We start from the raw sequence: 27,316 nt of genomic DNA on the forward strand, positions 1-27,316 counted from the left end.
CCAACAACCCCAAAAGGCTTAGAAGGGAACCTCAATGCCATAATGAATTACCAAATTTCTTGGTGATTCATTCTTTATCCTCCCAACCTATAGGAAAATTATCACCATTCTTGATTCAAAAATATTTGGAATCAATTACTGGATCACCAAAAATGGTAAAAAGACTACAATCCGGAGACCTCCTCATTGAAACTGCCACCGCTAAACATTCTGAGCGGCTCTTAAACACAACGTCATTTTGTGGGCTCACAGTATCAATTACTCCACACAGAACCTTAAATTCATCAAAGGGTGTAATCAGTGAGTGGGACCTAATTACAGTCTCCGAAGAAGAGCTACTTCAAGAACTAAGTAGTCAAAAAGTAAAAAACGTGAAACGGATTATGACTAAAAAAGATGGAAATCTCACTCCAACGAGATCCATCATTTTAACATTCAGTACGCCAGACTTACCATCATCAATTAAAGCTGGCTATTTGAATTGTCGTATTAGACCATATATCCCGAATCCTGTTCGCTGCTTCAAATGCCAGAAATACGGGCATTCACAGCAGGCATGTAGAGGTGAGGCCATATGTCCCATCTGTGGCTCAAAAGAGCACACTCAAGCAGATTGCTCAGTCAAAACCCCTGTTTGTCCAAACTGCAAAGAAAGCCACCCAGCTTTTTCCAAAACATGTGAGCTATGGATTACAGGAAAGAAAATCCAAAAATACAAAATAGAAAATAAAGTCACCTTTCCTGAGGCACGTAGACAAGTTATGTCAACCCTGCCTAGTAGTCGGTCCTATGCAGCTCGCACTCGGAACTTCGTTTCTACTGCAGCTCAAACAGAAGTATCAGTTCCACCTAACACCTCTCTAGCGAACTGGCTCAAATCTACGCTTTCAACCACAGAGAAAGAAAATACTCCAAAAAGAACTAGCGAAGCCACAAATACTCCAATCAGCATTCCTACTCATACCCCATCAGTCCCAGTTGGAAAAGAACAACAACAATTAAAATCTGAATCAGTCTCAAAAAAAAAACGGAATCTCCCTCCGAACGCATGGATGTAGATGAGTTGCTAGACAATGAGGAACCTATTCTAGAACTCCATGTAGATGACACCATGGATACTGGACGACCCACTTTCTCAAAAAAGGACCGGAAAAAATGTCCCACGTACAGAAAACAGTCAGATGAATCACCCTCAGGTAAACCTAAATAATGAATAAGATCATACAATGGAATTGCAGAGGACTAAGCACTCATTCTGATGACTTAAGAGATTTAATAGCTCAATTTAATCCCATAGGTGTATGCTTACAGGAAACATTCTTGTCACCCCAAGTTTTGCCAAAATTTTCAAGTTATACCATTTACAGACGAGATAGGAACTCAGTATCACCTGCACGTGGAGGAGTTGCTATTCTTGTTAACGCTAATGTACCATCCAGGCCGATCCAATTGAGAACTACCCTAGAAGCTGTGGCAGCTCGCCTTGCAGTTGGTACGTCATTTACCATTGTTTCCATTTATATTCCGCCATCTGCACCACTTCTGCTTTCAGAACTTGACAACCTCATTGCACAACTCCCAACTCCAATTTGTCTTTTTGGTGACTTTAATGGACACCATCCATTGTGGGGATCGGCTACAATGGATATAAGAGGCAAATTGATGGAGGAATTCATGCATAATAATGATCTTAATTTATTAAATTCTGGATCTCCTACCTACATCCACTTAGCAACCGGATCTGCTTCCGCAATAGACTTGTCAATTTGTTCGCCATCCATATTTCCAATCATGACATGGTCGGTATTAACCGATCCCTTCAACAGTGATCACTTTCCAATTATTTGCTCGCTACAAACAGGGGTAACTTCAAATCCTTACCAACGATCCACTTGGCAGTTTAAAAAGGCAAACTGGGGTGGCTATTCTGCCCAGATACGCTTAGACAGATTTTATGTTCAAAGGCAACATATTGATGATGTCAACACTTACATAACCAATCAGATTCTGACTGCAGCTAAGGTCTCCATTCCAAAATCCACACCATATCGAAAACACAGAAATAACTGGTGGAATACAGATTGTTTAATTGCCAAACAGGATAAAAACCGCGCCTGGAATCATTTCCGCAAGTATCCCACCACTACTAACCTAATTGCTTTTAAAAGACTAAAAGCAAAAGCTAGGCAAGTTAGGCGGAAAGCGAAACGGGATTCGTGGATTGCTTTTGCCTCTACCATTACCAAAGACACGGACACACAAGTCATCTGGAAAAGAATACAGGCACTAAATGGCAAATTTGTTCGGCTGCCCTCTCCGATACTTCATTGGAAAGGGAAAGACATTTCTACTCCCGAAGAAGTTGCAAATGCCTTTGCAGAATCATTTGCAAAAATATCAGCTTCTGCCACCTATGCCTCCACCTTCCAGAATATCAAAGCAGGTGCAGAACGGTTTAAAATTAACTTCTCCACGCGCCTTTCATTCCCGTACAACCAACCGTTTACGTTAATAGAACTTCAAGAATCATTAAACAGATCTTCCAATAGTGCTGCAGGTCCAGATGGAGTTCATTACATTATGTTAAGGGCCGACCGGGCTAGCCGAGTGGGTTAAGTACCTGCCCGGCAACCCAAAGGTCGCGGGTTCGATTCCCGTCTTGGGCTTGGATCAAAGTACTGCAAAAACCTTGGGAGGTGCAATATGGCCACAGAAGCCGATGCGCCAACAACTACCAAATCAAAAAAAAAAAAAAAAAAAACATTATGTTAAAGCATTTACTTGGAGAAGACTTCAGAACCCTATTAATTTTTTACAATCGGATCTACTCTGAAAATGCCTATCCATCTTCATGGCGCCATTCGTTCATTATCGTCTTACCAAAACCAGGAAAAAATCCTTCCTGTGTTGAAAACTACAGGCCAATATCTCTTACGAGCTGCATGGGAAAAATTTTTGAAAGAATGGTTCATACTAGACTCACTTACATCCTGGAGTCAGAGAATCTCCTTCCAGATCACCAGTATGGCTTTCGGAAAAATAGATCAACCCTAGATGTGCTCATTAAAGCCGAGTCTCATATCCGAAATGCCTTTATCATGAAACAACATCTAGTCATGGTCAATTTAGATCTTGAAAAGGCATTTGACACTACATGGCGGCATGGTATTATTATGGACCTTTACCATCTGGGGCTTAGGGGTCATTTGCCAGAAATAATTCAGAATTTCCTGCAATTGCGCTCTTTTCAAGTCCGATACAAAAACGTCCTCTCTACATCTCACATTCAGGAAGAGGGAGTCCCGCAGGGATCAATACTCAGTCCAACACTGTTTTCAATCCGAGTTAGCAGCATGACACGAGATATCCCAAAAACTGTTCAAACTTATATGTATGCAGATGATCTTACCATTTCCTGTCAATCTCAAAGTATGAATACCATTGAACGGCAGCTACAACTTGCCATAACCAAAATAGAATCCTGGACTTCGCTGAACGGTTACAGACTGTCAGAAAAGAAATGCACTGTCACTCACTTTTGCAAGAAGCGAGCTCTCCATCGTGAACCTGAATTACAAATAAACAATACTCCAATCCCTCTCGTTAATACCGTTAAATTTCTTGCACTACTATTAGACCGCAAACTAAATTTCCAAGCTCACATCACTTATTTGAGAACTTCTTGTTTAAAGCATTTGAATATACTTCGTTCGGTATCATCTATGTCATGGGGAGCTGATCGCTGTACTTTGCTGCATCTTTAGAGAAGTTTAATCCGCTCACGGCTAGATTATGGTTGTCCAGTGTATGACTCTGCCAGGAGCACTACTTTAAAACGGCTAAATATGATCCATCACAGTGCTCTGAGGACTGCGTTGGGAGCTTTCAGGACTTCTCCGATCCAAAGTCTATATATTGAAGCGCATGATCCTCCATTACACCTGCGTAGAAAAACACTACTGCTTCACGACGCTGCTAAGATCCAGAGTCTACCATCACACCCAAGTTGGGAGTATCTCTATAATACTCTTTGGGATGTCTTCTATCAGAGTAAGCCAAATGAAAATAGACCCGCCTCTCTCAGGATCAAAGAGCTTGTTCAGACTTGGAATGTCGATTTAAATGAAATCTTCCAAGACACAACTACACCTGTTGCTCCTTGGACATATGTGTCTGTCTCTCAAGATACATACTTCCTCCAGTGGGGGAAAAATATACCTTCCTGCAACATCAGACAGTTACATTCAGCTCATGCTACGGACAACCATGCCTGTAAAATTTATACGGATGGTTCAAAAACTGAGAGTATGGTAGGTGCTGCGGCAGTTTTTCCTTTATGCACAATTTCAGCCACACTACCGCTTGCTTGCAGCGTCTTCACATCTGAATTATATGCCATTAACTTAGCGCTTAGTAAGATAATTGAGCTTTCCATCTCATCTGCCATAATTTACACAGATTCTCTTAGTGCTGTCTCTGCCATAAGGAAGAACTCCTCCATTTCTCACCCTACATTGAAACAGATTCATTCCCAGCTATTTACTTGCAGTGTGTCCAATCAGTCAATTAGGTTTTGCTGGATCCCTGGCCATGCAGGCATTCCGGGAAATGAAAGTGCCGACTTTGCCGCTAAACATCCTCAACCCGCTCTCTCACAACATCCTCAGGTTCCTTTCTCTGATTTTAAGTCTGTCATACGCAAAGCCTGCTACAATAAATGGTCACAGACCTGGAAAAGTGAGCCTAACAATAAACTTTACCAGATAAAAGAAGATCCAAAGCTGTGGCTGTCTGGCTTCCGAAGAAACAGACGAGAGGAAGTTGTATTGGCAAGACTCAGAATTGGACATACTCACCATACTCATCTCTTTCTATTATTGGGTGAAAGCCCACCACAGTGCCCATCCTGTCAGACGCAGCTTACAGTCCGTCATTTCCTGGTTGATTGTCCCTTACATTCAACCATCCGGTCAAACACTTTTCAGTCTCTCTCTAAATTGAATATATCACCTGATTTATCTCGCATCTTAGGAAATGAAGCAAATATTGAAGAACTTTTATTATATATAAAACATATTGGTTTGTACAGAAGCATATAATTTAATCTCTCTAACAATATGCTTTTTGTCAATTAATGATGAAGAGACACAATTTGGCCTTAGTTGCCCTTGTGTCGTTAAACCGAACAACAACAACAACAACAGCATGACTTGGAGGTAAAGTACGATCCCAAATTGAGATTCAGTTGCCACAGTGAGCGTCTCCCGAACCGCCTTCTCATGGATTGATTCAAATTCATCTTCACATCAGAAGTCTCTCTGTTCACATGATAAAACCTTCTTCCCAGGGTAGCACAACAGCAATGGTTGGCTCAAAACTTGCCGATACAAAAACAACCAACGCTTATCAACACGCGTAGACTTGACTTCACCTTTCAAATAATTTTCTCCAGGTTCAGATGTTTCCATTTGTCCAAGAGATAGATGTCGACTTCATGTTTGTGGAGAACAGAGAGTACAGAAAAACGCTTCCTCAAGTCTATTTGATTGTTAGTTGCTTTAATGATTACTTCATGCAGAATGGATGTTGTGAGACGCCATGGTTAAATCTCGGAGGTACCATAAGTAGCATATATGGACACAATAGCTGATTCTTAATGGACAATTAGTTAGATCGATAACAACGCAATTTTATCGCAAAAAAAGAGAAACAGTTTATTAAAAGGAAGTTATATAACGCACGGAGGGAGGTTACAGCAGAATAAAAGGAGGGAAACTGAAGCTGCCCCTGTACAGAAAGTAAAGTAACTGATCAAGACGTTAAAAATTGGGGTTCGTAGCCATAATGGATTACGCAAACCAGTTAGGGAATACTATGTTTCACATACCGCATGCCGACATTTTTTAATTAACACCGCGAAATAAGAAGATTCATATATCAGATTCTCTTAACCGTTATAAGGGCCTCCTTTTTCTTGTTTCTAATTAGCAAGGGCGTGAAAATAGTGGAAGGTGCGAACAATGCAGAGCCTCAGTTGATAGACCCTTATCTGTCTACGTACTCTGGAATTCTGATTTAATTAAGTTCATTTTCTTGGTTTTTTTTTTTTTCTCTCTCTCTAATTTTGCAAGAGTAGGTAATGAAGTAATATTGGATGCCTTACTTGAAAGCTTAGTTAAATTAAAATGGCAAACTTAAAAGTCTCAGGAGAAATTAGTCGAATTCCTTCTTGGATGACTTAACAAATACAAGCTTGCTGCGGGATCATAAAACGCATCGTGTTATCACTTAAGATTAATTATTCTCATTAAAATATAAGGAAAATTATTTTATTATTTAACTAATTATCTTTTACCGTAGAAAATAATGCGTTTTATTTTTTTCTAAATGCGTCTTGAAAAACAAGCTTAATGTGGTTTTTATTACGCTTTCATTTTGTTAATTATAATATACTCTATAAAAGATTAAATAAAATTATGATCATGTCCGCGGAGGTTTTTGGGGTAATCTATATTCAAAGATGTAAGGAGCTTCTCTGTACATCGGTTTCACTGATCTCCACTTAAACAACCTTTATTGGTTTAAGTTCATTCAAAAGACATTACTTAAAGTCAACAACAAGAGAAAACCCAAAATGGCACCACGGAACCATTAAAATATGTAAATATAATACACGCGCATGCGTAATACAGAAATATTCCAAAATCTGCTTTGAAAAATGTAAAGCCTCAAATCGGACGATATTTTATAATCACACTAAAGTTAAACCGGTTGACTGGTGAACGAGAAAGAAGATAGAAATTTATAACTGGCTACTAATTGCGGTCGATGCAATATTTCGTTTTGTGAGTACCTCAGAAATTCAGGGCATCTACCTTTTTGGCATTAAGACTTTTCCTTTCCACTATTTTTATTATAAGGAAGCGATTAAAAGTGCTGTTTGTAGGTGTCGAATGTAAAATAGTACAACCATTTTTCAAAATGTCGCATGAGCCACTATGAAGTTATTTCCAACTTATTTGTCGTCAGATGTTTGATGTCTTTATTATTATTGTAGAGTTAATGGCTTTTTTCTATTGCATCCTCCATCAAGAGATGATACAGATCTATTTTTGATTGTAGGGAAGTGCATGGCTACTCAAGATGTTGCATACTCTCGTGGTTAGAAATAAGAAGGCAGTTGTTCAATGAATAAATCATTGTAACATTAATAATCCTGGATATATCATTTTACCGTTACCAAAACGTTATTCGGTTGTAGGTAGCTTTATCATGTTGATATATTCATGGAGGATATTCAAACAGAAATAATGTTTATATGTAATGGATTTGCGCTTCTATTTGGAAACGAAAGAAAATAAAATATCCACACCAAGATGAAAAATTCATCTTTTAATAGTATCGAAATAAGAGGCCAGTTAAATGACGCCTAATTTATTATGTAATAAAACTATCCAGCAAACATACATTCTTGCAAAAGCCATTAGAAGTAATCATACGTATACATCACAATCATACGTATGATATATATGAGTTTATATTTATTATACATAATATAAGTTTATTTTATAGAAATAAAAATATTATTTACTGATCAATACGATTTAGAATTTAAATGAAAGAACTCCATATACACTTTAATACACTCATTCTCAAACCTTTCTTGTAAAAGCCACAGAAAGCTTCCTGTGATTTATTTGGATGTTCAGGTGACTTTTATAAGAGAAGTGAATTTTAACAGAAATGACAGTTATGTTTAATAGCCGAAAATATTCTTAGCTTAATACCTTTCGAGCGATAGGAAAGCACGAAATCTCAAACAGCAACTGAAGTAATGAGATTCTCAAGTGAGAGTACTTTAGAGCTTAAAGACTGCACTGTTGTTTGATTTAATATGTTTATTCTTCCAACTGTACGTTGAGCGAAAAATAAACTTGTGAAATGAATATTACTTCTTTCACAATCACATGTAAAATAGAGGGCGTTTCATTTGGTTGTACTAGCACGTGAAGCATAATACATTGTTAACAGGAAGATTACTATATTTTGAATATAATTTAGTTGTGGGTTGATATCCAAAAAGAATAAATGAAGGTTAGTTTTTCCTTTTTATTTTTTTGAACGAAAGATTGCCAAAGCTATATTACTTCAGTACCATGGATTGGTTGAAGATTTAAAGGGACTAACCTTGAATAAGTTTATTCTTCTGACTACACGTTGTGTGAGCAGAATAGTAATTACAGCAAATAAAATAAACTGGAATATCTAAAAGATTGCTATTACATAAATAATGAAAATTATCCCATTCATTAAGATGGACGTATTAACCAACATCGTCTATTGCTAACGATGGGCATTTTCTTTTTTTGGATGATGACGCGTTGCTTCTCCGGGAATGTCCTTACCCAGCGGGAGCAACAAACAAAGCAACAAAAAAGTTTCTTATCACTGACTGGGTGAAAACGTAAAACATCTTCCGTAATTTCCTCACGCATAAAAAAGGGACATGGTCGCCGCTCTCTTGGAGAAAAAAAATAAGAGAAAATTACCAGGAGGCGAGGCAAGAATTCCCTGCTATGAATATAAGACGCCATATCTCTGATGATAAATGTGGACATACTATCAAGGCTGCCTGATGCCATGAAAGACGTAATGACAAATGGCCTACTACGCTGGCGTGAAAAAAGGCTGCAGAAATGAATAGGACATCGTACCAAGTGGGAGATCTATATCTAATAAGGCGGAAAAGGAACTCATTTGTAGCGCTTCTCAAATGTTTAACACGTACGATCCTATTAGTGCCCAACTTCCAACACGTCATTAGAGTCAACAGATTGATAGAGAGCGGGAAAAAACATACATTTCCCGTGATTAATTAGCTGCGATTAAGATACTGAATTCGCTGTTGTTGTCCATGTATGGACACTCGTGGAACAATGCCAGAACTGGCATTTTCGCAATTGTTAACTATAATGTTACCTTATCTTAATTTAATGGCCGCAAGAGCTTAAATTTTTTTATGGAACTACCTCTGGAAATTCAATTCAGTAGCATTTAACAAGAAGTGGGTGCACCAGTTTTTAATGGGACATCGTTCGACTTGACTCCGAGTACCAAGCGATCTCTTCATTGAGATTTCTAATGTTTTTTTTTTTTTCTATCTCTCTAGTGAAATTTCTACTCAAAACAGAACCAAAGCGTACATATGCCATTGCTGCTAAACAATTTCAGTCAGTAGGTATTCAAACAGGTGTTACAGTTCCTCCAAATATATCCATCGCTGATTGGGCACTTTCCTTGCTCTATGCTTCCAAACAGTGTCCTTCACAACAAAAAGAAACAGTTGCCATCCATTTCTGTAGACAACGCAAACTTCATCCAGATCCTAAACTTCAAATTTCTAACGTCTTTGTCCCGGTCACCAGCAACATCACATTTCTAGGATTAATCCTTGACAACAAGTTAAATTTCCTAGATCATATTAAAAATGTACGGAATTCATGTCTAAAAAAGTTAAACATACTCACAGCTTTATCTGCCCCCTCGACGTGGGCACCTGTACGTGGTGAGGGGACCTCCCAGTGACGCTGCTGGACATCTAGACTAGCATCACTGGGATCCAACGCCCACAGCCCAGGTTCCAGGCTTACATCAATGGAATCCGGCGTGTTTGCCGAGCGCTGCGACCCGTGGAAATTCGGAAAGGGGGATCCTGGTGGTTGAGAGTCCCAGCTCCAATGCACCACTTTGGCCCCTGCTTCGACAAGACGGGTGGTCCTGGAAGGCCCGGCTAGGATCAATCGGCTAGTAGGTTCGCCTGCGAGGGTCAACCGTGTCAATGCCTCGCCCCTACCCTCATGGTCCGAAGGACAGGATTCAGGCTGGCGACGGTGCGGGTATGGTGTCTGGGTAGCCCTGGCGTCCCACTCCCGAGCGCATTTATTGCATGCCGGGTAGTGGGCGTCCCTTTGGGCTCCGTGGTGGGTGTGGAGCCCGGGCACTGAACAATTAAAAAAACTCTATGAATCCTGATAAACTCATTTCTTCAGGGACCCCAACCCGGTCCCTATCTGCAAACTTAGACGAAGACCCAGATAGTACTATTACTACAAAGAGGCAGCGAACAGAAGTACCATCAGGGCCTGTTCCAAGGTTCCTGATTATGCACTCAACCGGTGAAAAACCGATTGGTAAAATGTCGCCCTTTTTTATTCAAAAAGGGTTAGATGGTTTAGCAGGTTCTCCCAAATCAGTTAAGAGGCTCCGTTCTGGAGACCTTTTAATTGAATCTAAAAATGACAGGCAATCTGAACATCTACTGCGAGTAACATCAATCGGAGGAATCCCTATAACAGTGACACCACACCCCTCGACGTGGGCACCTGTACGTGGTGAGGGGACCTCCCAGTGATGCTGCTGGTTTCCAGATTAGCATCACTGGGATCTAACGCCCATACCTTGGTTCCAGGGTTACATCTTTGGAATCCGTCGTGTGCAGCCGTGCGCCGCGACCCGTGGAAGCGGAAAGGGGGATCCTGGTGGTTGAGGGGCCCAACCTTAATACACCACTTTGGCCCCTGCTTCGACAAGACGGGCGGTCCCGGACCGTCTCGACTGGGATCAATCGGCGGGTGGTTTTATACTGCTAGGGTCAACTGCGTTCCAATAAGTCTCCCTCCCTTTGGTCCTGGGACGGGATAAAGACTTATTGGTAACGTGGGTATGGTGTTCTAAGCGAACTCGGCGTCCCATTCGTGTACGCAGTACCTGCTAGTTCACGAGTGGGCACCCCCTCGTAGGGCTCCGTGGTGGGTGAGGTACTTAGGCATCAGACATTTTTTCTTTACTCCTATGAGTAATTTAAATTCTTCTTCTGGGGCCCCAACAAGGCCCCTACCTAATCGATCGTTAGATGAGAGTGAATGTAATTCAGCTAAAAGAGCCAGAACTGAGGAGAAAACAACATCTGTGACACCTCATTTCCTCATTCTCCATTCCACCGGAGAGCAGTCACTTGGGAAAATGTCACCCTTCTTCATCCAGAAAGGATTAGAAGGGATGGCAGGTTCACCCAAATCCGTAAAACGGCTGCGTTCTGGAGATATTCTAATAGAAGCATCAAATGTAAATCAAGCTGAAAAGTTTTTGAAAGTCACATCTATAGGGGGAATACCCATCATCACAACCCCTCACAAAACTTTGAACTCTTCAAGAGGTGTGATATCAGAGTGGGACCTTCTTCACGTTTCTGAAGAAGAGATCTGCTCTGAATTAAAAGAACAAGGAGTAACAGCTGTCAAGCGAATATCCATGCGTAAGGATGGGAATCTTGTCCCTACCCGAGTTCTCATCCTAACATTCAACACCCCAAGGCCTCCAAGTTCCATCAAGGCAGGGTACTTAAACTGCCCAGTGAGGATTTACGTTCCAAACCCACTGAGGTGTTTTAAATGTCAAATGTACGGCCACTCACAAACAGCTTGTCGTGGTAACCCTGCCTGTGCTCGATGTGGTGTTAAAGATCACGAGAGCAAGGAATGTATAGCTCCTAAGCCTAACTGTATTAACTGCCAAGGAGAGCACCCTGCATACTCTCGAGCATGCCAGCGGTGGAAGGACGAAAAGGAGATACAAAAGTTAAAAACGGAGCTTAATATCTCCTACCCAGAGGCTAGAAAACGCATACAACCAATAAATAGCGCGAAGCCTTCATATGCTCAGAAGGTTTCTGCGAAGTGCACTATTGGTACACAAACAGATATGACTATACCACCAAGAGAGTCATTCACGCCGATTGCACGCTATTTATTGAGTTCACAAAAGCCCACCACAAAAACACAATCAGCTGCTACTCCAATATCCGTACCTCCTAGTGCTCCACCACTACCAAAACCAAGTGGTAAAGAGCCTCAAGTAACAACAGAAAAAATGGATGTAGAGAACAAGGAGGTACAGGATGAATCAGTCTTGGAACTCTTTGCGGAGGAAGAAATGGACACGGGACAGCGTCCATTCTTCTCCAAAAAAGATAAAGCCAAGACTGATAAAAGTAAGCCCTCAGCACCTCGGAAGCCGCCTGATGGACCCACCAACCCAAAATAATGTCTAAATTCCTACAATGGAATTGTCGTGGATTTCGGCGAAATACAGATGACATCAAGGCCCTCCTGCAAAAGCACGAGCCAGTTTGCTTTTGCTTGCAGGAGTCTTATCTAAAGGCAAATGATGATCCCACCATGCATAACATCACAATCTTTCGTAAGGATAGAATTGCGGATGGTCCTGCTCATGGAGGAATGGCTATCCTTGTGAATAATCAGACCCCAGTTCAGCCCTTGCTAATTACAACCAGCATAGAGGCTGTTGCAATTCGCCTTACAGTGGGATTTCTATTAACGGTCTGCTCTATTTATTTGCCACCTGGGACTGACATCTCCCAGTAAGACCTTGATGATCTTGTAACGCAGTTGCCTCCCCCTTTCTTACTTCTTGGGGATTTTAATGGACATAACACCCTGTGGGGTAGTTCTAACATCACTGGAAGGGGACGGGTCATAGAGCGTATGCTCAATGACAATGCCCTTTCCCTTGTAAATACTGGAACAAACACCTTCTTCCACATGCCTACCCGTACTTTTTCTGCCATTGATCTCTCTATCTGCTCCCCTTCTCTACTCCCTTCACTCACCTGGGAAGTGGAGGAGAATCCATATGGAAGTGATCACTTCCCTGTGATAACCTTGTTACACAGTGGGAGACCATGTCTTCCTTTTAGGTTACCACGGTGGAAGTTTGATCAGGCTGACTGGAATGCCTTCCAACATCAGGCAAATTGGCCCCGGGTGCCAAGCGAATTCGAGGTCAAGCGATTTCTCTGCGATATATAGAGTGCTCATCAAAAGCGAGTAAAGTTTTTTCTAATTTTGTACGTTTCTATTAGCAGCTTTATTTCTATATTGTTCTACACTTAAAAGCCACAAGTTAGAACAGAGAAAGGAAACTCACCTTTCTTTATTTTTCCATGTATCTCTATTTCCACTAACTAACTAACACTTTAACCGCTTAGCCTCCTAGCGGCACTGCTCCTGCCTCCCCGTGGCGGGGCCGGAAATCTTGGCAAGTAAGACCACTTGCCAAGGGCTAAAAGGAGCAAACATGGCAAACACTGACCATCAGGATATTGAGAACGAAAATCCAAAGAGACAAAAGACTGATCGGATGGAGCAACCTTGCCCATCGTTCTTAATCATCCACTCTCTTACTAGTCAGCCCATTAATAAATTGTCTCCGTTTGTCATACAAAAACATCTGGAGGGTATTGCAGGATCTCCCAAGATGGTGAAGAGACTGCAATCAGGAGACTTACTAGTAGAAACCACCAACCACAGACATTCTGAGCAGCTGTTACAGCTTACAAGTTTTGCTGGAATTCCAGTTAAAATATCCCCGCACACAACCTTAAATTCATCTAAGGGTGTGATATCCAGTTGGGACTTATTAAACGTTACTGAGGAAGAAATAACCCAAGAGCTGCAGGGACAACACGTAATTGAAGCAAGACGAATAATGATCAAAAAAGATAATGTATTACACCTACAAGAAACATTATTCTCACCTTCAATACACCCAACTTACCCTCCTCTGTAAAAGCAGGTTATTTACTTTGCCGAATCCGGCCTTACATTCCAAACCCATTAAGGTGTTACAAATGTCAAAATTATGGCCACTCACAAACTGTATGCAGAGGAGTTCCTGTCTGCCCTAATTGTGGATCTGCAGATCACATACAAAGTAACTGTACAGCTACAAAAATGAACTGCCCAAATTGCAAAGGTGACCATCCTGCATATTCCAAGACATGCGAAAAGTGGAAAACCGAGAAAAAAATAGTAAAATACAAGGTTGAGAACAAAGTAAGTTACCCAGAAGCGAGAAAATTAGTTGCTCCAACTATAACCAAAAATATGACCTATGCCAATGCTGTGAAAAAATATCAGACAGTCTCCACTCAAACTGATGTAACAGTTCCCACTAACAAATCAATTTCTGATTGGGCTAGAAATGTTCTTTCTAAGCAACAATCCAAGTTCTCTGACCAAGCCAATAATACTCCTCTGACAATACCAGCGGCATCACCTACTCCAGTCATAGATACCATATCTCATAGTTCAAACGCAAATGTAGTAAAAAATTTTCAGAACACAACCATGGACACAGATGGCACATCCATACAGGATGATCCCCCTCTAGAAATCCATGCAGAAGAAGAAATGGACACAGGTCGACCAGTTTTCTCCAAAAAAGATAAAACTAAATTAGAGCGTCATAAGCCAGTAACCTTCAAAAAACAGTCAGATACAGCTCCTTCAATAAAACACAAATAATGCCTTGTATTTTACAATGGAACTGCAGAGGCTTTCGTTGCAACACAGATGATATCCGTGATCTAATTAGCCGATATTCTCCAGTTGCCCTTTGTCTTCAGGAAACTTACCTAACCTCGCAAATTTCTCCTTCAATAAAAAAACTATTGTCTTTATCGAAGAGATCGTAACACAGCAAATGCTGCCCATGGTGGTGTAGCAATCCTGATAAACTCAAAGATCCCAACTAAACATATTCCACTTCAAACAGAAATAGAAGCTGTTGCTGTTCATATAACTCTGAATATTTCAATAACAGTTGTTTCAATATACCTACCACCAAACCATACTTATTGTTTAAAAGATCTTGAAGATCTATTCATACAGATACCTCCACCTCTCTGTATATTAGGGGATTTTAATGGGCACCACCCCTTATGGGGCGATCCTAAACTAGACAGACGTGGTCTACTCGTTGAAAGCTTTCTAGAGTCACAAAACCTCACCTTACTCAATACTGGTACGCACACTCACATACAACTCCCAACTGGACACACCTCAGCAATAGATCTCTCAATTTGTTCTCCAATACTCTTTCCAACCATAGAGTGGTATGTTTTAAATGATCCAATGGGCAGTGACCATCTTCCAATCATATGCAATGTTTTAATGTCACAGACTCCATCAAACAAGCTCCGCAGGAAATGGAAATTTGTTTGGGCAAACTGGGCAAAATTTCGATCATCAATCTCTCTTGACGAGGAAAAAATCCAGCTCCAAAATATTGATAATGTAACAGACTACATCACATCACATCTCCTAAAAATGGCTAAGGACACAATACCATTATCAAACCCCCCTGATCGCAAGCATTATAATTATTGGTGGAATGATGAGTGCACAAAAGCAAAGAAAGCAAAAATCAAAGCCTGGAATTTATTTCGGCAATGTCCAACCACAACCAATCTCATTAATTATAAGAAGCTAAGAGCAAAAGCACGATTTGTACAAAAGCAAGCTAAGAAAGAATCCTGGACCCGTTTTGCATCGACCTTTAACAGAAACACTGATCCGAAAACTATATGGAAAAAAATTAGACAGTTATCTGGTAAGTTTCCTACTATACCTTCTCCAATCCTCTCCTGGAAAGGGCAAGATCTATCCAGTTCCTTAGACATTGCTAATGCTTTGGGCGATACGTTTGCTGAAATATCAGCGGCATCAGCATATCCTACATCATTCCAACGAATTAAAAACACTAGAGAAAAGCGTGCCATAAAATTTCAAACCGCATGTACTATTCCACATAACAAACCTCTGCGATACTTTGAACTTCTGCATGCCATTAGAACAGCTCACAATGGGGCAGCCGGGCCAGATGGGATTTATTATGTCATGCTTCAACATCTCGATGACAAAGCTTTAAGCCTGCTTCTGGTTTTTTACAATCGTATATTTTTAGAAAACGTTTTTCCAACTTCTTGGCACCACTCTATTGTTTTGGCATTCCTAAAACCTGGGAAAGATCCAACTAACCCCTATAGCTATAGACCGATCTCTCTATCAAGCTGCCTGAGCAAAATCCTTGAAAAAAATTGTCCACAGAAGACTCGTATGGATCATTGAGTCACAACATCTAATGAGCCATAGCCAATATGGCTTTCGTAAAAATAGGTCATGCTTAGATCTTATGGTCAAGGCTGAATTTGCCATTCGAAATGCCTTTGTTAAACGGGAACATCTTGTAATGGTTTCAATAGATATCGAGAAGGCTTTTGACACTACCTGGCGGCATGGCATACTTAGTGATCTTTACTCTCTTGGTCTGCGAGGCAACCTTCCTATTTTTGTTCAGAACTTCCTACGTACTAGATCGTTTCAAGTTCAGTACCAAGATGCCCTCTCCAAAACGTTTATACAGGAAGAAGGAGTACCACAGGGATCAGTACTGAGTGCCACTTTGTTTGCTCTTAGAATAGATTCCATCACCAATCAGCTTCCAAATACAGTTGAGACCTACCTTTATGCAGATGATCTTTCCATCTCCTGCCATTCCCAAAATATGAGGTCTATTGAACGGCAGCTCCAGATATCACTTAATAAAATCCAACAGTGGGCCAGCCTCAATGGATATCGACTCTCGCAGCAGAAAACAGTTGCCATCCATTTTTGTAGACAGCGCAAACTTCATCTGGATCCTGAACTTCAAATTTATAATGTCTCCATCCCGGTCACTAATAGCATCAGATTTCTAGGATTAACATTTGATAATAAGTTAAATTTTATAGACCACATAAAAATGTACGTACTTCCTGTCTAAAAAAGTTAAATATACTCAGAACTTTATCCTCCCAAACATGGGGCGCAGATCGTACATCTCTGCTTCGGCTATACCGGGCATTAATAAGATCCCGTCTTGATTATGGAGCTCCCATCTATGATTCAGCCAGATTCAGTGCATTGCGTTGGCTTGATCCAATTCAACACAGTGCCTTGAGACTTTCACTCGGTGTTTTCAGACATCACCAGCACATAGTCTCTAGATTGATGCCCATGAACCGCCACTAACTTTACGTAGGAAAACACTGTTATTGAACTATGCTGTCAAGATACAAAGCTCTGCCATGCATCCGACTCAGTCATACCTGTTCAATCCACCATTAGAAAACCTTTTCAGAAATAAACCAAGCGTAGTAAAGCCAGCTGGTCTTCGCCTTCTTGAACTGATGCAAATTTGGAATGTTTCCATCCTTTCCGTACAACAGACAACAACTTGTCCTCAACCACCATGGTTTCCACCACCTATACCGACCTGTGACACCTACCTCTCTCAATGGGGTAAGAACATTTTACAAACATCAAATATCAAACAACTTCACGAAGCTCACATTCAAAGATACTTTGACTTCTCTCCAATTTATACAGACGGCTCTAAATCTAATTCAAACGTTGGAGCAGCTGCAGTGTTTCCAAATACCGTTATTTCAGCGTCCTTGCCATTTGAATTCAGTATCTTCTCAGCTGAATTATATGCTATCAAACTAGCTTTACAGAATCTCTCTTCTGACTGTGCTTTAAAATATGTTATTTACACTGATTCACTCAGCTCAATCTTGGCTTTATATAACTCCTTAAATAAAGTACACCCTGTTCTAGACGAAATAAAAAGCATATTACTGAAAATTGCCAAGGGCTAAAATCCAGCTAAAATCCTTCTGCTGGATTCCAGCTCATTCTGGCATTTTGGGCAATGAACTGGCTGATAAAGCTGCAAAAAATCCAACTAGCTTCGACTTAACTGATATTCATGTTCCGCCATCAGACTATGCTTTAATCATTCAGGCTGCATGCCTGTCAAAATGGACAGCAATATGGCACTCTCAAATTAATAATAAATTATTTCAATTTAAACATGATCCAAAAATTTGGCGCTCCAGTGTCCGCACATCAATACGAGAAGAGGTAGTCCTTTCCAGGGTAAGAATAGGACATACTTACCTGATCCACCTTTATTTACTCACAGGGAACAACCCGCCACAGTGTCCACTTTGTAATGTAAATCTGAGTATTAAACACATTCTCATTGACTGCCCTTACTATGAACAAGACAGAAGTTCAACCCTACTATCACTTGACTGCCCTTACTATGAACAAGACAGAACTTCAACCCTGCTATCACTGGTTAATCTTCGTAGACCAATAACTTTAGAGAATCTCATTGGAGATGATGCAGATATTTCCGAATTTTTCAACTTCATAAAGCAAACAGGACTTTTTAACCAATTCTGAATTTATAAAACTTTTTCATCTCTTTGTATAATAAATGAATAGGCGCATTATGGCCAAAGTAGCTTATGCGCCATAAAACCTCCATATCAACAACAACAACCTACTATCACTGATTAATCTTCGTAGACCAATAACTTTAGAGAATCTCATTGGAGATGACACAGATATTTCCGAATTTTTCAACTTCTTAAAGCAAACTGGACTTTTTAATCAATTCTGAATTTATGAAACTTTATCATTTCTTTTTATTATAAATGAATAGGCGCATTATAGCCAAAGTAACTTATGCGCCATCAAACCTCCATATCAACAACAACAACAATCAGGCAAATTTTGATCTCAGTACAGTCAGTCAGGAGCCGATCAATGACGCAGTAATGTACATCACAGAAATCATTGTCCAAGCAGCTGTGAATGCTGTTCCAAAAACATCTGCCCGGTTTCCACCATTTCCCAAACCTTGGTGGAATCCCCAATGCACAGCAGCAAAAAAGGCTCAAAACAAAGCGTGGGGGATATTCCGCCGATATCCTACCACAGTTAATCTAATAGCCTTCAAGCGTGCACGAGCCAAAGCACGCTATATCCGCCATCAGAGTCAAAAGGAATCATGGATCCGTTTTACATCATCTATTAACCAGGCTACCAATTCTAAGGTAGTCTGGGATAAAATCAGGAAAATGAAGGGGAAATATACATCCCACCCTTCCTCAATCCTAGATTATAATGGATGCGCTATTGCAGATCCAACTGCAATAGCCAATGCTCTTGGGGAAACATTCTCTAACATCTCCGCAACATCTTCGTATTCCCCAGAGTTCCTGGTCCTAAAACATAAAATCGAAAAACAGGCACTTAATTTCAAGTCCAAGGGCCTCTGTCCCTATAACGGGGCATTGACAATAGAGGAACTGAAAAGAGCCCTCACTCTTTCCAAAGCAAGTGCTGTTGGACCAGATGGCATCCATTATGACATGATTAAACATCTTTCACCAAAATCTATGGATTGTCTGCTCCTTCTGTATAACAGAATCTTTATTGAAGGGCAGTTTCCGGACTCCTGGCGAAAGGCAATTGTTCTTGCCTTTCCTAAGCCAGGAAAGGATCCAAAAGTCACCACCAATTATCGTCCTATTGCTCTGACCAGCTGTCTGTGCAAAATCCTGGAGAGAATGGTTAATTCTCGTTTAATATGGTATCTCGAATCAAATGACCTTCTCTCCAACATCCAGTGCGGCTTCCGAAAGAACCGGTCCACTTTGGACCATCTTATTAGATTGGAAGCATCCATCCGGGATGCTTTCCTAAAACGCGAACACTTGGTGTCGGTGTTCTTTGACATGGAGAAAGCGTATGACACAACTTGGAGATTTGGCATCTTAAAAGATCTGCATAGCCTTGGCCTTAGGGGGCAACTCCCCATATTTATTAAAAACTTATTAGCCAATCGATCTTTCCAAGTTCGTGTAGGATCCTCACTCTCTCGTCCCTTCAGCCAAGAGGAGGGAGTACCACAAGGATCAGTATTAAGTGTCACGCTTTTTGCCATCAAAATCAATTCCATCACAGAACAACTTCCTCCAACTGTAAACTGTGCCCTCTATGTTGATGACTTTAGCATATTTTGTCAGTCATGCAACATGAGGGTTATTGAAAGACAACTGCAGAAAGCCATTGATCGCCTTAATTCCTGGGCACTTGCTAATGGCTTCAGGTTCTCGCCGGAGAAGACCGTTTGCGTTCACTTTTGTCGCAAGCGTAATCTTCATCCTGAACCTGAATTAATGCTCGGACAAAATGCTATTCCAGTAGCAGCGGACACAAAATTCTTGGGACTCGTATTTGATAAAAAGTTGACCTTTCTGAACCACATCCGTCAACTTCGCACAAAGTGCACACGCGGGCTTAATATTCTCCGCTCGCTCTCATCTACATCTTGGGGAGCAGACCGATGCACGCTTCTTCGGCTTTACCGTGCACTTGTGCGATCCAAACTTGATTATGGGTCCCAGGTATATTCTTCAGCCAGAGACAGTGCCCTTCGATGGCTGGATCCTGTCCATCACCAGGCTCTTCGTATTGCTACTGGAGCATATAGAACATCTCCTGTCCAGAGTTTATACGTCGAAGCAAACGAATCCCGTTATCGCTTCGACGTAAGCAGTTGTGTCTAAACTACGGTTTTAAACTGAAATCCCTGCCAGACCATCCTACGTGGCTATCCGTTTTTGAGCCACGATGGGAAAATTTGTACAAAGCCCGTAAGACTGCTAATCGTCCTTTTGGTATTCGTTTCCAAGAGCTACTCGTAGAACTTGATATCAAGGTAGACAAGGTTGCCCAAACACCGAAGCAACCCCTTCCACCCTGGCATGCTCATATTCCAATATGTGACTTGTCCCTCAGAAACTGGGGAAAGTCGGAAACTCCATCATCGGTCTACCTGCAGCTTTATTCAGCACACCGAGCTGAACATTCTGACTTTGCGCCAGTCTACACAGACGGCTCGAAGTCGGAATCATATGTGGGATCTGCTGCTGTCTTTACAGACAGCACTACATCGGAGCAGATTCCCTCTGAATGCAGTATATTTACTGCAGAGCTGCATGCTATAGAGTTAGCCTTGGATCACATTAGTGAATGCCAATACCAACGGTTCATTTTATATTCTGATTCTCTCAGTGTGTTACAGGCTTTAATATCTGTGAGGTATAATCCTCATCCAGTTCTGTCTAGTATCCAGCAGAAGATTCACTTTCTCCATGAACGTGAATATGATATCCGCTTCTGCTGGATCCCGAGCCACTTTGGGATTAGGGGAAATGATTTGGCTGACACCGCAGCCAAATCAGCAATTCCCAATAATAATCGCTGCCTGGCAGTCCCTTATACAGACTACAGGCGAATATTACACGAAAAGATACACTCCCAATGGCAGGATTCGTGGAATAGACAGACTGCGAATAAATTATATCTTATAAAGCCTTTAATTGAACCGTGGCAGTCTAGTCTGCGCAGGAGTCGTAAGGAGGAAGTTGTTCTTGCCCGGACCCGCATAGGACATAGTCATTTGACACATTCGTTTTTGCTGAGGGCTGATGACCCTCCTATGTGTGAGTCCTGTGGCACAATTTTATCTATTAGACACCTTTTAGTTGAATGTCCAGATTTTAGCAATATCCGTTTTACCGCCTTTAATCATCTGACTGAACCGTATACACTCAGTCAGATTTTATCTGACAATGACAATGTGTCTGCTATTTTTAGCTTTTTGAAAGCAATAAACGTTTTTAATAGTATTTAAAATTTATATGTTATTGTTACATCTTTTATTGATTTATTATTAGATCTGGACATGGTGGCCTAATTAATTAGGTCACCGAGAGTTTAATTTTAAATTTTTTTCAAAATATTACCTAGTCTTGGCGCATTATAGCCATACTTGCTAATGCGCCAAAAAAAAAACCCAAACAAACAAACAAGTGACACCACACAGAACACTCAATCATCGAGAAGTGTCATTTCAGAGTTGGACCTTCTCGACGTAACCGAGGAGGAAATCTGCTCTGAATTAAAACCCCAGGGAGTAATTGCCGTCAAGAGAATTACTGCGCGAAGGGATGGAAAAATTGTTAAAACCAGGAGCGTTATCCTGTCTTTTAACTCTCCAGAACCTCCTGATGAGATTAAAGCTGGATACATCAACTGTTCAGTGCGTCCATACGTTCCGAACCCTTTACGTTGTTTTAAATGCCAGAAGTATGGTCATTCTGAAATGGCCTGCCGTGGAGTCCTTGCATGCGCTCGATGCGGTGCAAAGGACCGCGAAACAATAGCATGTTCAGCCGCAAACCCCACCTGTATTAACTGTGAAGGCGAACACCCGGCCTACTCACGAGCATGCCAGAGGTGGAAAGAAGAAAAAGAGATTCAACGGCTGAAGGCAGAGCTTAACATATCATACCAGGAGGCAAGGAAATCGGTCAAACTCCTGAATATCAACAAACCTACCTACGCCCAGAAGGTAGTAGGGAGATGTTCTGTCGGAACTCAGACGGACATGACCATTCCTCCAAAGGAGTCTTTCACTCCCATCGCGCGGTATCTATTAAGTTCTCAAAAACCTACACAAAAGGACCAATCAGCTGCCACTCCTATATCGGTACCTCCTAATGCTCCACAAATTACAAAGGTAGTTATGAAAGAAAAGAATAAGAAAGGGGAAGTCCCCCATAGTACCCAAGAAAAGATGGATGTCGAGCAGAAGGAGGTACCCGAAGAGTCAGTCTTGGAACTCTTTGCGGAGGAGGAAATGGACACGGGACGGCGTCCATTCTCCCCAAAAAAGACAAATCCAAGACTGATAAAAGTAAGCCCACAGCACCTCGGAAGCCGCCTGATGGACCCACCAAGCCAAAATAATGGCTAAATTCCTACAGTGGAATTGTCGTGGATTCCGGCGAAATATAGATGACATCAAGGCCCTCCTACAAAAGCACGAGCCAGTTTGCTTTTGCTTGCAGGAGACATATCTAAAGGCAAATGACGATCCCACGATGCATAACACCACAATTTTTCGTAAGGATAGAATTGCGGATGGCTCTGTACATGGGGGAGTGGCTATCCTTGTAGGTAACCAGACCCCAGTGCAGCCCTTACTAATTACAACTAGCGTAGAGGCTGTTGAAATTCGCCTTACGGTGGGATTTTTATTAACTGTGTGCTCTATCTATTTGCCACCTGGGACTGACATCTCCCAGGCAGACCTTGATGATCTTCTAACGCAGTTGCCTCCCCCTTTCTTACTTCTCGGGGATATGAATGGACATAACACCCTGTGGGGTAGTGCTAACATCAACGGAAGGGCACGAGTCATAGAGCGTATGCTAAATGACATAGACCTTTCCCTTCTAAGTACTGGAACAAACACCTTCTTCCACATGCCTACCCGTACTTTTTCTGCCATTGATCTCTCTATCTGCTCCCCTTCTCTACTCCCTTCACTCACCTGGGAAGTGGAGGAGAATCCATACGGAAGTGATCACTTCCCTGTGATAACCTCGTTACACAGTGGGAGACCATGTCTTCCCTTCAGGTTACCACGGTGGAAGATTGATCAGGCTGACTGGACTGCCTTCCAACATCAGGCTATCAATGATGCAGTGGCGTACATCACAGAAAGAATTGTCCATGCAGCTGCAGCTACAATTCCGAAAATATCTAACCGGTTTCCACCATTTCCAAAACCTTGGTGGAATACTGAATGCACAGCAGCAAAAAAGGCACAAAATAAAGCTTGGGGGATATTCCGACGATATCCTACCACAGCCAATCTCTTAGCCTTCAAACGTGCACGCGCGAAAGCGCGATATATTCGTCGTCAGAGCCAAAAGGAATCGTGGGTCCGCTTTACATCCACCATTACCCAGTCAACCAGCAGTAAAGCTATATGGGACAAAATCCGGAAAATGAAGGGAAATATACATCGCACCCTTCATCGGTCCTGGAGTATAATGGATGCGTGATTGCAGATCCAACTGCAATAGCCAATGCACTTGGGGAGACCTTTTCTGCCATCTGGTCAACATCTGCTTACTCCTCAGAATTTCTGGTCTGGAAAGATAAATGTGAAAAACAGCCAATAAACTTTACATCAAGAAGGTCTCATCCCTATAACGGGCCCTTTACCACGGAAGAGTTAGAAACAGCTCTAACTCTTACCAAGGCAAGTGCTGCCGGACCAGATCTTATCCATTATGATATGATCAAACATCTGTCTGCAAAATCCATGGACCAACTGCTTTTTCTATATAACAGAATATTTCAAGAAGAGCAGTTTCCGGATTCCTGGCATAAGGCAATCGTGCTTGCCTTTCCTAAACCAGGAAAGGATCCCAAAATCCCAACGAACTACCGTCCTATTGCTCTGACTAGCTGTCTGTGCAAAATTCTGGAGAGAATGGTCAATGGCCGCCTTATCTGGTATTTGGAGGCTAATGGGTTTCTCTCCAGATTTCAGTGCGGCTTCCGTAGGAATAGTTCAACTTTGGACCACTTAATCAGGCTGGAAACTTCCATTCGAGATGCCTTTTTAAAACGAGAACACCTGGTGTCAGTGTTCTTCGATATGGAAAAAGCTTATGACACAACTTGGAGATTTGGAATTTTAAAAGACCTCTACAGCATCGGCCTTAGAGGTAATCTCCCCAATTTTATTAAAAACTTTTTATGTCACCGATCTTTCCAAGTCCGTGTAGGATCTACTCTCTCTCGCTCTTTTATCCAAGAGGAGGGAGTACCTCAAGGATCCGTTTTAAGTGTTACGCTTTTTGCCATTAAAGTGAATTCCGTCACAGAACAACTTCCTCCAACTGTAAACTGTGCCCTCTATGTTGATGATTTTAGCATATTCTGTCATTCCTGCAACATGAGGGTAATTGAGAGGCAACTGCAACGTACCATTGACCATTTGAACTCATGGGCAACGAATAATGGGTTCAGGTTCTCTGCACAAAAGACTGTCTGCATGCATTTTTGCAGAAAGCGCAATCTTCACCCTGAACCTGAACTGAGGCTTGGACAAAATGCTATCCCAGTAGTACCTGAGACTAGATTTTTGGGGCTTATATTCGATAAAAAGCTGACCTTTCTGGAACACATCCGTCAACTACGTGCGAAGTGCACGAGAGGTTTGAACATCCTCCGTGCAATCTCCTCACATTCCTGGGGCGCTGACCGATGTACCCTTTTGCGCCTCTATCGTGCACTCGTACGATCTAAGTTAGATTACGGGTGACAGGTATACGCATCCTCTAGACTCAGCGTACTCCGATGGCTGGATCCCATCCACCATCAGGCTATCCGTATTGCCACAGGAGCATTTAGAACTTCTCCTGTCCATAGCCTCTATGTCGAAGCGAATGAGCCCTCGTTATCGCTTCGCAGGAAACAGTTGTCTCTACAGTATGCTTTGAAACTGAAATCCCTGCCAGACCATCCGACGTGGACAACCGTTTTTGAGCCACGTTGGGAAAATCTGTATAACATTCGCCAGACTGCCAATCAACCATTCGGTATTCGTATCCAAAGGCTTCTCAACGATTTGAACATCACATTAGACAATGTTGCCCCATCACCAGGGCAACCTTTTCCACCCTGGCATGCTCGTGTCCCAAACTGCCCCCTCGACGTGGGCACCTGTACGTGGTGAGGGGACCTCCCAGTGACGCTGCTGGACTTCCAGACTAGCATCACTGGGATCCAACGCCCACAGCCTAGGTTCCGGGCTTACATCAATGGAATCCGGCGTGTTTGCCGTGCGCTGCGACCCGTGGAAATTCGGAAAGGGGGATCCTGGTGGTTGAGGGGCCCAGCTTCAATACACCACTTTGGCCCCTGCTTCGACAAGACGGGTGGTCCTGGAAGGCCCGGCTAGGATCAATCGGCTAGTAGGCTCGCCTGCGAGGGTCAACCGTGTCAATGCCACGCCCCTACCCTCATGGTCCGAGGGACAGGATTCAGGCTGGCGGCGGTGCGGGTATAGTGTCTGGGTAGCCCTGGCGTCCCACTCCCGAGCGCATTTATTGCATGCCGGGTAGTGGGCGTCCCTTTGGGCTCCGTGGTGGGTGGGGAGCCCGGGCACTGAACAATTTAATAAACTACATGAATCCTGATAAACTAACTTCTTCAGGGGCCCCAACCCGGTCCCTATCTGAAACTATTGAGAAAGATCCAGATAGCATTATTGCTAATAAGAGGCAGCGAACCGAACTACCATCAGGGCCAGTCCCAAGGTTCTTAATCATGCACTCAACAAGTGAAAAACCGATTGGAAAAATGTCACCCTTCTTTATCCAAAAAGGGTTGGATGGGTTAGCAGGTTCACCCAAGTCAGTTAAGAGGCTCCGTTCTGGAGACCTCTTAATTGAAACTAAAAATGACAGGCAATCAGAACACCTACTCCGAACAACATCAATCGGAGGAATCCCTATAACAGTGACACCACACAGAACACTCAATTCATCTAGAGGTGTCATTTCGGAGTGGGACCTTCTCGACGTATACCAGGAGGAAATCTGCTCCGAATTAAAACCACAGGGAGTCATTGTCGTCAAGAGAATCACTGCGCGAAGGGATGGAAAAATTGTTAAAACCAGGAGCGTTATCCTGACTTTTAACACTCCTAAACCTCCTGATGAGATTAAAGCTGGATACATCAACTGTTCAGTGCGTCCATACATTCCGAACCCTTTACGGTGTTTCAAATGCCAGAAGTATGGACATTCTCAAATGGCCTGCCGTGGAGTCCTTGCATGCACTCGATGCGGTGCAAAGGACCACGAAACAACAGCATGTTCAGCCGCAAAACCCACCTGTATTAACTGTGAAGGCGAACACCCGGCCTACTCACGAGCATGCCAGAGGTGGAAAGAAGAAAAAGAAATTCAACGGCTGAAGGCAGAGCTAAATATATCATACCAGGAGGCAAGGAAATCGGTCAAACCCCTGAATATCAACAAACCTACCTACGCCCAGAAGGTAGCAGGGAGATGTTCCGTCGGAACACAGACGGACATGACCATTCCTCCAAAGGAGTCTTTCACTCCCATCGCGCGGTATCTCTTAAGCTCTCAAAAACCTGCACAAAAGGACCAATCAGCTGCCACTCCTATATCGGTACCTCCTAATGCTCCACAAGTTCCAAAGGTAATTATGAAAGAAAAGAATAAGAAAGGGGAAGTCCTTCCTAGTACCCAAGAAAAGATGGATGTCGAGCAGAAGGAGGTACCCGAAGATTCAGTCTTGGAACTCTTTGCGGAGGAGGAAATGGACACGGGACAGCGTCCATTCTTCCCCAAAAAAGATAAATCCAAGACTGACAAAAGTAAGCCCTCAGCACCTCGGAAGCCGCCTGATGGACCCACCAAGCCAAAATAATGGGTAAATTCCTACAATGGAATTGTCGTGGATTCCGGCGAAATATAGATGACATCAAGGCCCTCCTGCAAAAGCACAAGCCAGTTTGCTTTTGCTTGCAGGAGACTTATCTAAAGGCAAATGATGATCCCACGATGCATAACACCACAATTTATCGTAAGGACAGAATTGCGGATGGCTCTGTACATGGGGGAGTGGCTATCCTTGTGGGTAACCATACCCCAGTG

Source organism: Mastigoproctus giganteus, chromosome 12, assembly GCF_048544385.1.
Source record: "Mastigoproctus giganteus isolate SK-2022 chromosome 12, ASM4854438v1, whole genome shotgun sequence".
Lineage (NCBI taxonomy): Eukaryota > Metazoa > Arthropoda > Arachnida > Uropygi > Thelyphonidae > Mastigoproctus > Mastigoproctus giganteus.